This window comes from Callospermophilus lateralis, unplaced genomic scaffold, assembly GCF_048772815.1.
Source record: "Callospermophilus lateralis isolate mCalLat2 unplaced genomic scaffold, mCalLat2.hap1 Scaffold_43, whole genome shotgun sequence".
In the NCBI taxonomy this organism is placed as follows: domain Eukaryota; kingdom Metazoa; phylum Chordata; class Mammalia; order Rodentia; family Sciuridae; genus Callospermophilus; species Callospermophilus lateralis.
In genome coordinates, this window is record NW_027514380.1 from 3,982,555 (window position 1) to 3,993,969 (window position 11,415).

Sequence of the window (11,415 nt, forward strand, 5' to 3'; positions counted from 1 at the left end):
ATGTTTACATCCATGTTGCAGGAAAGGGATGCTCAGCTGTGTCGAGTTAACTTGTTTAAGGTAATACAGCTAGCAAATGGCAGCTTCATTGTAGCTGTGGGAACAGAGGGAAAAAAGGCACAAATGATCATGGTAAAGTGTTGGCACATAACGAACAGGTCATAGATCAGTAAAAGGAGGTACAGGTACAAAGGAAGGCCTGGCTCTAACCACGGTACAGGCAGGGCTGAGGAGGTGAGAGCAGAGTCCAGAGTACAGATTAGAAGCAGGCTTCACTCCTACCTTAAAGAGGTAGCTCAGAGAGTAACACCACAGGAGGTCTGGGACTGCCTTTCAGGGATGGGGCTAAGTGGGTGGTTCCCAAATTTGACATGTAGAAATGCAGAATATGAGGATTGTGCTTGGTGGAAAGCCCCAAGCTCCTTGCTGTTGTATATGCATGTACATAGACGCATACATGAGGGATGCCCAGAGAAATGTCCTCACCAAACATTAAATTGCCTTGTTCCTTGATCTCACATACTATGAAAAATGAGTGTCTGTGGCTTATCAACCACCCAGTCTACCATAAATTATTGTAGCATCTTGATGAGAGTAAGGAAGTGCACCATCTGTGTCCTCACAGGATAAATTGAGAAGTTTCTTTGCAGCTCTCTTTTAATAAATGACAATAATCCCATTCCATGGCTCTACCCACATGACTTAATTGCCTTGCAAGACCACACCTTTGTCTGCCTAGGCTGATGATAAACTACCACAACATTCAAATACATACTCACACAGGGTCTAGGACTGGTCATTTTCCCCCAAGTGTGTATAGCCAAGCTTCTGAAATCTGGACCTGGAAATAATTGTCAAGTCCTCTCTGTGTTCTTGGCATTAAACATTCAAAGAATTCTTCAGTGTATGTTAATAATCGTATCTGTGTATTCACCCGACTGCTCACCCTAGATAAGAAGTGGCTCCTGCACTTGGAGACTCCAGTCTAATGGAGAAAGTATAAAACCCATGTTGTCCCTTGCTGTGCAGACACTAAACATTGCATATGAATCCTGGAATCCTTTAATGCCAATTACTGATCAGTAAATGTTACAGCACAACAAGCATTGCTACTTTAGGTAAAAATTTGGATCACACTGGAGAAAAAGATCCTGGAAATCATGCAAGCTTAAGAAATTAATTAGTCACAGAATAGTATGGTTCATGTTTGAGTTGTCAGACTCTTACCTGTCTTTTGGCCCTTGATTTTTGTCCTTTGATTTTATTCTATGTTTTGAACGTGGTTGTTGTTTATGTGGCTCAAATATAAACCCAGTTAAAATACATTGATGACTCACCTATATTCCATCTCCACTAATCTTTTCACATTGCCCTTCATAAACATATTTTTTAATTGTTTCTAGTATATATCTTACTGTTTCTTGTTCTGGTAAGAGGCAATAACAATAATAAGTTATTATGTAAATTTCTTTCTTACCCCAAAGGGAGTGCTCCTGTATATCCTGTCTGCCCCTTATTTTTACTCAATGAAACAACCTGGAAAACACTCCACATATGCAAAAATCTTAAATTCCCATGGTGTAGGTTGACCAAAGTTGAAACTAAACAAATGATGGACATTAGGGCTATTTCTAAACTTTATTTATTATCAATATTTCTGTATTGAGAAGCTCTGGGAATCTATTTTATAATTCTTGCAAATGTACATTCAATGTTCAGTCCTGCAAGAAATATTGCTTTATCAATGGCTACGTTTTATAATTTCAAATAATAAAGCCCAATTTGCTGGAAGATTGGAACATTTTTTCTTTCTCCCATCAGGTATACATGTTCATGCTTTCTGTAGATGCTCCAGTAGACAGAGGCCACATTTTGGATATTCTGTGCACAACTACAGTGTGCTGGTAATGTCTTCTTTTTCTGAGGGAACCATTTCTTATTTCTGTTATTTTTTTTCCTTCTTACATATGATTGATACCATGTCATGGTTACAGAAGAAAATACCAGTATCCTACCCTTAATAAATCCATGGCTTGGTGAGAGTCCAATGCTAAAACCAATAATTTCTTCCTAGTACAATGATCACCAAGGACACAATGCATTTTGGTTGTTTGTGTCTTCCAACAAATTGATCTATGTAATATAAGTCCTTATACCTATGGGCTGAGAGTTTTAAATATTGTTTATTTATTTTAATGTTCAGGTATTAACAGTGATAACATTATTTACTTTTTAGTTAGAGGTTTATCTATTTATTGAATTTTAGAAAGAACTGAGGAGATGAGCCCTATAAAAGAGAATTCCTGGAACACCTCAAATATTTTAAATAAATGCCTTAGAAAGTAATACAATGGTATAATTATTCAGCATACAGTAATAAACATAAGATCACATTAGGTCACATTGTCGATGGCAGTAGAAGAAAATGAGAAGCAAGCATTCAAGAACATGCAGAATTTCCACAAGGAACAAGGAACCACAGGCTCTGATGTGAGAATTTATGGTTTAACTTTGCCAAGCAGGAGCTTCTGGGGCTGAAGGTGATGTCATAGAGAACACACAGCAGGCAGATGGTAAAAATGGAGAAGTTCCCCCAAACCTGTGAAAGTAGATTATTAATTTATATTTGATGAAATCTCCAAAATACTGAGACAAAAACATCTGTAACTATAAACCCCATAATTTTCAGAATCCCTAGATATATTAGGGCCAAGAAACCAATGGTAAAGTTCTAGGGTTAGATCTTGTGCGAGAAAAGGAATGTGAAGTTGCAGAAGAAAATTATGGTGTTAGCTGAGATCTCAAGACGAACTTCAGAGGAAAATGTTTCTTATACAAAAAAAAATATAGTTTGTTGATCATTTTTTCATATACCATATTAATAGTATATATATTAGGAGAAAATGAAGCAGAAGCCTTTATTTCAAATATTGTCATCTTTATCAATCTCAGCCTATCCTATTACCAGAGATGTGATATTTGTGGAAATAGCAACCAAAAATAATTTATTTTTAGAAATAGTTACATAATATTTTCTTAACATCTTATAAGTGTTTTAGATCATTTTGTTTTTTGAGTCATGCTCAGTCTCTGGGCCTGTGATATGCTTTTTAAACCCTGTAATCTCCAAGCATTTGCCCTCTATAAAAATCCGGTTTGATAGATCTTGCTTCAGAAGAGTTCCTTTAACATGTAAGATGCTAAAACAGTTGTGTTTCTCCTAGGAAGTATTTTTGAGGTACTGTCTTCAAAATGAGGAAGAAAATATTTCTCCAGACTGACATTCTTTATATAAGGAGCAAACCAAACTTTGTTAAGCTTTGAAGAAATTTTATACTCTTCTGTATTCAGGTAGTTCTGTGTGTGTTGCTGAGTTGCCTTTTGATGTCCAGAAACCTGTGTTTTCTCAGCTCTACAATGGGAATAATTTTCGAGGACAAAGATTAGCAATGTTCCTCATGCAGCCTACTAATACATGACTGCGCTGTGATTCAGACCTAACAAAGCACCTGTAAGACACCATGAAGATCCAATTTTTTAAACATTATCTGCCATTCACATATATCACATATACTTTCTTTCAAAATATTGTAATAACCTTTTTAATGTAGGCCCTTGTGTCATACACATGAACAAATATAAAATGTTGAGTCCTCCATGTCTAAATTCCATTTTTTCCCCTGTGGTGATTCAAAATGATACAACTAATTTCATGTTTCTCCTTGCCTTCTTTTTACTCTATGTTCCCAATTAGAGTTCTCTACTTAGAGGCATAAAGAGATATCTATAATATATGATATATATACATATATACTTTGTGTGTTTACATGCATAATAAATATATACTATGGATAGTATATGTATATATATACTATGTTTAATATATGTTTTCTATATACTATAATATACACATGCTATTATATAAACAAAATATATTTATATTATATAATATACATATATAATACATATACATGTATTATACATATACACACAGTATATATATATATATATATATATATATATATATATATATATATATATATGTATATATATAATATATCATTATATATATATATCACTGTTTTGAATATTTATCATTAATCAAGGCCTAAAATAATAGGAAAATTTGTATGTGTGGTAAAGGTATTTGGGCTTTCAAATTAGGTACAATTTCTTAAATTTATTATTTATTTATTTTTTGGATCTAGGGAATAAACCTAGGGGTGCTTTACTACTCAGTTACATTCCCAGCATTTTTTAATATTTAGAGACAAGGTCTCAACAAAGTTGTTTAGGGCCTCATTATGTTTCTGAGAGTCATTTTGAAGTTGTGTTTCTCTTTGCTCAGCCTCTGGAGCCACTGAGGTTTTACACATGTGTCACCATATGTGGTGATACCTGCTTAATAATTAAAGTGTCTTTAATCATGGAAGAAAAACAAATGTCATAGAGTAGTAGTCATTAGGTCTAAAGTCAATTATGAAATAAGGAGTTTTCCTTTAATGCTTTTAAATAATAGACTCAAAGTTGTGGTTGTATGTGAAGACATGGGCACCACTTTCTGGAACATCTTCTTTTGCTTCTGTCTGATATCTTAAATGAAAAGGTCAATTGCCAGCATTTGGTGGGAAATAGTCTACTTTTGAAAACTCTCCAGTTAGACCTTCCTGCTTTTATCCATGGCATTATCTCTCATATTTTTTGGACTTGAGAAGAATATTGGAAAAAAAAATACATCCCTCACCTAGAATAAAAGAGAAGCAGTCAGGACCTTTATGTTTTTGAGGTCAGAAAAATTAAAGTTCTGAAGTCCGGAATGTGGTTTTATGAGCTGTGATATTTTGGAGGCTTGACATATTGGTTTTGAGGGCACAGTTTCAACAATGCATATACTTTTAAAATAATATTTTATTTGTAACATAATTGTAATATTCCCATATTAAAATATTTATGCCATTAAAATCAATTTTTTACTAAATTTTTATTTTGTGAATAGTAAAAAAAAAAGACTACATTTGTGTCTGATGTATTCTTATCATTGTGCTTACTGCCTTAAAGAATTGCATCCCAGTTAAATTTTCAATGTTTCTTCAGAAGAAGAGAAAGCAAGAAAGTTAAATAAAATTTTTCATTATTGTTATTTTATTATTTCCATCCAAAATAATATACAGATTTATAAAATCACAGATTAAAAAGACCTTATTTGAGAGGTTAAATGCAAATGTTCTTTTGGGTAGGTTGGGTCTCACTACTACCAGGAAACCTTAACTTAAGCCAGTTGCAGCCTGAGGCTCTGTATTTCAGTTCCCAGCAACTGAAAAAAAAAAAACTGCAACCAAGAATCTGTCTTTCTAACCTCATTCTTTTTAGCATTTGATGACATGTCACTAAAACAGAAAACTCAGTAGGATTAGCCTGGGAGAGTGAAAATATAAGTGCTGTCCTCTTAGGTGTGCTATATCAAATATAGCACATGGCCAATGATGAGAGGCAGGCTTTGGCCATCTGGTGTGGCTTTTTTTCCTCTAGAGATTGCCAGCATTTTTTTACCTTTCTAAGATTCCTCTTTATTTTCAGTGGATCTAATTTTTTCCCTTGTTTATGTGCTGGAATATTTACTGACAGAACATTGGGCCCCTCAAAAACTAGTAAGTGGTGGTGTGCTCTGGTACCCTGACACTGGTGGGCAAGGCTTCATGAAATTGGCTGTACTCTCGTAGGAACTGGCAACTGTGGACTGGTAACCCTGGGGTAGTCTCTAGAATCTGCAGGCCATGGTCTTCATCTAGGTTAGGTTATCTCTGAGTCTTTAGTGGCCAGTAATTTTGGGCATGTGTCAGTGATGGGGACTTTGGGAGTCCTGTCCTATTTCTGCAGAGTATCTTTCATCCTTACCTGAACTTCTTTCTGAAAGTGCAGCATTTTAGCCCCTTTCAAGATTGTGTCCTGGAGTGAGCAGAGTCACTAGAATCAAAACTCCATGTGTTCTTTCCTTGCATGAGTGTGGTAGTGATCTGTAGGAGTCTCAGTTATTCCTTCCTCTCAATCTTGCTAGTCTTTCTTTTTTGTGAGTATAGTGGTACTGTAGATTAAATCCAGAGATCCCATATCACTTAGCTACATCCCTGGTACTTTTAATTTTATTTTTAGACAGATGCTGAGACTGGCATTGATCTTGTGACTTAGTCTCCAGAGTTGCTGTGATTAAAGGTGTGTGTCATTCTGCATGGTTAAACCTGAATATTCTAAATCTGTCAGTAAATTCATAAATTCCATCTTCCTGTCCAGATTCCTAATGACAATATCTCTGCCCAACAGTACTCACTTTTTTTTCTCATACTACAGTTCTAATGGGCACAGTATTTTTGAATTTTTATGAAAAAATTGGATGGACCTGTTTATAGGATTTGTTTTCTGTCTGGGTTCAGTGCCACATAACTGTACTCCCAGAGACTCAGGTGGAAAAGGCAGGAAGATTACAATTTTACAGTCAACTTCAAGAATTTAGGTAGACTGCGGGCAAATTAGATAGACATCTCACAATTTTAAAACAAGGGCTGGGGATACATCTCAGATTTAACATGCCCTTTGTTAAATCTTCAGAACCACAGACAAATAAAAAGCAAAACATTTGTTTTTTTTTTTGAGCATTTCACATGAGTAGAGAAGAATCACTAGATTTTCATAAAAATTTGTATATGTGTGTTCTTTCTTTGTCTTTTCCAGGACAGACACCTTGTCAGAATGTCTTTGGGCTGAGAATCCTTCTTGTGGAGTTTATGTCATGGGGATATCATGCCCTCTCTGATTTTTTTTCTGATCCTGTGTTTCAAAACAGCTAGATATTAGTATCTCACAGCTGACACATGTAAGATCTCTAAGGCACAAGTTCAAGGTCAGACTCAGTACTTGGGTCCCATTCTGTTAGAGAGAGGTGTAAGTTTCAAAACAGCCTGAGTGCATTATGGCTAGTAAGAATCTTTTGAATCTCCTGGTGTATCCTTAATCTAAAAATGCACTTAAGTTTCTCCCCACCCCGTGTTTTGGCTTCTGTGAATGCTGCTACAATGAAGATTACAATGCAGCCATTATTTGACATATTGATTCCAGTTCCAGTTGTATTTTCCAGAAAATACAACCAGAATTATTTTTACTGTGTTAGCTTTTAAAGAGCTCTCATGATTTTTTTTAAAAATGTGAGTTATTAAACTTATATTCTAGTTCAATGTGAAAGTGTTTATTTTTTCTTCCATAACCATATAATTGGAATATTAGTTATCATTCAACTTTTTGATAGTAACCACTCTTGGTTTTCTTTGACATTTATTTTTTAGTTGCAATTGTACACAATACCTTGATTTTATTTTATTTTTTGTGATGCTGAGCATTTAACCCAGTGCCTCATGCCTTCTAGAAAAGGACTAGAACTGTGAGTCATAACCCTAAGCCCTGAGAGTAGCCATTCTAAGAGCTGTGCACATCTTCAGAAGGCCTTAAATTTTGCTGGTGAACTAAATTTCTGATTCAAGTTTTTAAGAATCTATTCTAGAAATAATTATGAACCTTTGATTTTTACCCCTTTTTCTTCACTCCTGTTGTGGATTTTAGACTAAGGAAATACTCACACATTAATGTGAAGCCACTTATTTGTAATCTTGAAAGATTTGCAAATGAGAGCTGCTGCTTTTTTTATGAGCAGAGTTCTGAAGAAATTTAGAAATTTTTTCTTTTGTCTTTTCTTTAATTAGAAGTAAAGCATTTTGAAATTTTGGTAGGGTGTTGTTAGTATTATTATAAATTAATTTGGGGGTAATGGTCATCTTTATAATGATGAGTTTTTTTATCTACACACATGGTGTTTAAATGAGAGTTTTATGTGATTCTATGCATTTTTTATATTTTCAAATTTTACATATTTTCTATTTAAATATGTTTCCTATAAAATATAACATTCATATGACATTAAAAAAACTTATATAGTGTTATTTTTTGAAACACAATATCTTTATTTTATTTATTTATTTTGATGTAGTTCTGAGGATCAAATCCAGTACCACATATGTACAAGGCAAGCACTCTGCCTCTGAGCCACAACTCAAGCCATACTTGGTGTTTTATAGTCCCCCCCTTCTGGATTTAACGTGATAAAAAATTTGTTTCTTCTTCTAGAAACCATTATTTTCCACAGTTTATTATTTATCTCTTTCTAAATGTATTTCCTCTTTAATCAAGATGTTATCTTTAAACTTTTTGGAAAAATACTGCTGTATGCAAATCTATAAATGTGCTATAATTTTAGTCTGTTGCTTGCGGAAGTGTATCATGTATCTTCAATAGAAAAACAGTCTGCACATGTGGATAGCAAAAACTAAAACACCGTCTTTCCTACATGATAGTTAATTCATTCCACATCTTTGTCAATAGTTTTAAATGTGGTGTATATTGTGATGTTATTTTACATTATCTAATTTTGAGTTTTTTAGAATTATTGAACACTTAGATATCTCATATAAAGTATATGTTCAAGTTTTTTGCATGCTTTTTCTTTGCAATATTTTTTCCTCAACACATAGGTTGTTTAATTATATGTGAGGAAATTAGTTTCTTTTACTCTGTAATTTCACCTTGCACTCCTTAATGGTATTTGATGAGGAGAATTTTATTTTAATATTATAAAATTATAAATTTAAAAATATTTTATGTAATTTCGCAAAGAAATAACTGTCTAATTTGTGTTGCTGTTGTTTTTTTCCTCTTTGTGATATGAATATTGAAACCAGGGTATCTATTTCTGAGCTATATCCTCAAGCTTTTTTAACCTTTTATAAATTTTATTTTGTGAAAATATTTTGTTCAGTTGCTGTGATTATCGGCGTAATTATGATCCTTCTGTCTTTGGCACCAGAATACTGGATATTCAGTTTTGTCCCACCACATGAACCTTATCTCTCTTTCTTACAATAACTTTTAAATTCTTTATGTTTTCTTTCATATTTTAGTATTATTTATTCATAATTTATATGCTCAATATTTACTACATAAAAATGGATTCTTATACTGTGTAAATGAAGGGTACAATAGCATTTTTGGGAGAGGGCAGAAGTTAAATTCGGAGGACCTTAGCCACTAAGCCACATTACCACAGCTTTCTTTTTTATTTTTTGTATTTTATTTTGAGAGAGGGTCTCACTGAATAACCTAGGGCCTCATTGTTTATGAGGATGGCTTAGAACTATTTTTAATGCATTATATTTTATTTTATGTTGTAGTAATATTTACTTAAATTTTTTTTAAAGAGAGAGGGAGAGAGAGAGAGAGAGAGAGAGAGAGAAAGAGAGAGAGAGAGAGAGAGAGAGAGAATTTTAATATTTATTTTTTAGTTATTGGCGTACACAACATCCTTGTTTGTATGTGGTGCTGAGGATCGAACCCGGGCCGCACGCATTCCAGGCGAGCGTGCTACCGCTTGATCCACACCCCCAGCCCTACTTAAAATTTTTATATAGAGCATTATATGAAAATGAGGTGCTATGTTTTGAGTGAAGGGTAGAATTGCATTTTTATTGCAACACCGATGTCCCTCTATTCTAACATATTTTTTTTGGAAATAATGCCATTTTCTCCCTCCATTGCAATCTATGAGTTTTATAGTCTATGAATTTATTTTGAGGGTTACACTAATTGTCACAAATCACAGAATCAGTTGTTGATGTCATTGTGATGTTTTGATCAGTTGTAGTCTTCATGTACAACAATGCATGTAGCAAATAGCCTGGGCATGTAGTAGTCTGTGCCACCTAGATTCTTGTCATTAAATTCAGCTGTTTGTAAAATGGCAGAAACATCTTTATATAAACTTTCCAGAATATAATCTCAACAGGTGAAACATCAGTGTATATATACATATATTTGCCATTATATAGTGTATAATTGACATGATTTTTAATAATAAAATTTTTCAGTGCTCTTTTAATTTCATTTGCTTTTTAAAAACACCAACATTGACATTTGTGATTTTTTATGTGGTATTTTTTAATATTTGCTAAATTTGCTCCTTTGCTTAGAATTTTCTCTAATCTTATTTTCATTAATACACTCTTATTCCAAACAATTAAGATAAATTATTTGCTAATAAATTCTTACTCATTTTATTGCTTACTAATTTAAGTCTTACTAATTTGGGAGAGGGCAAAAGTTAAATTCATGTTTCCTTAGCCGCTGAGCCACATTACCAGCTCTCTTTTTATTTTTGTATTTTTTTATAGAGAGGGTCTCACTGAATAACTTAGGGCTTCATTTTTTCTGAGGATGGCTTAGAACTACTTTTTTAAATACTTTATATTTTATTTTTTTGTTGTAGTACTACTACATCTTTGGATGCAGCTTTGGATGCAAACCACTCTTTTACAGTATTATGGAGGTTTAATTAGCACATATTAACCTTTACACTTCTTAGGAATATACTTTTATCTTTTGACATATATTCATACCCAAGAAACCAGCACCACAATAAAAATATATCATGTTTATTACTACATAGTGTTTTCTAGAACAATTTTAATCCCTTTTGACATTCTCTACAATCTTTTACAAAAGAAATTTGATTTTATTGAGCTCATTCAGAAAAGGACATTGAAATTATATAGATTCTTGAATTACCACAAATAATGAATACTATGTACTATTGCCTACATCAAGAAATAGAACACTAATTATGCCCTGACAACCTCTTTATGTCCTATTCCTCTTACTACCCTTCGTAATCCCCAACTGTAATGACTACTTTATGTTTTCATCTAATACTATTAAAACATTTTAAAGAAATTGACTCCCTCTTTACTCATTAATAGGAAAGCCCCCCCTTATAATTCTCCTCTTCCACTTCTATATTTTTCTCTCTTTAGCTTGACTTTCTTTCAATTTTCTTTCTATTTTTCAGATCATTTTTACTAAATAAACCATTGCCATCTGGTCTCCTCTATGTGATGTTTGGGCCATGTTTGGACTGGTGTGAAAACTGAGCCTCAGTGTACTGATCAAACCTCTTGCACTGTAGGGTGTGGTGGTAGATGGAGAAAATTTTTCAGTTGGTAAATGTGGCAGTTTTAGGGGCAAGTTAGAGCATTCTCATAGAATATATATATATTTCCTCTTCTCTTCTGTCTACAGTAGAATTAAGTGTTCATTGCGTAAGCTGAATAGATAGCATCACACCATGTTGCAACGTTGCTCTACCTTTGACCTTAGCACAGCAAATTTGACAATTTTTGTCACTTAACATCTCTGTGACCATTAGTCTCTTTTTGTGTATGTTTATTTTTTAACAGTTTGGTGAATATACAATATTCTCTTGGCTTGAATTTTAACTTCTTTAAATAGTATAGCTTTATACTCACATATTTATTCATTTATGTA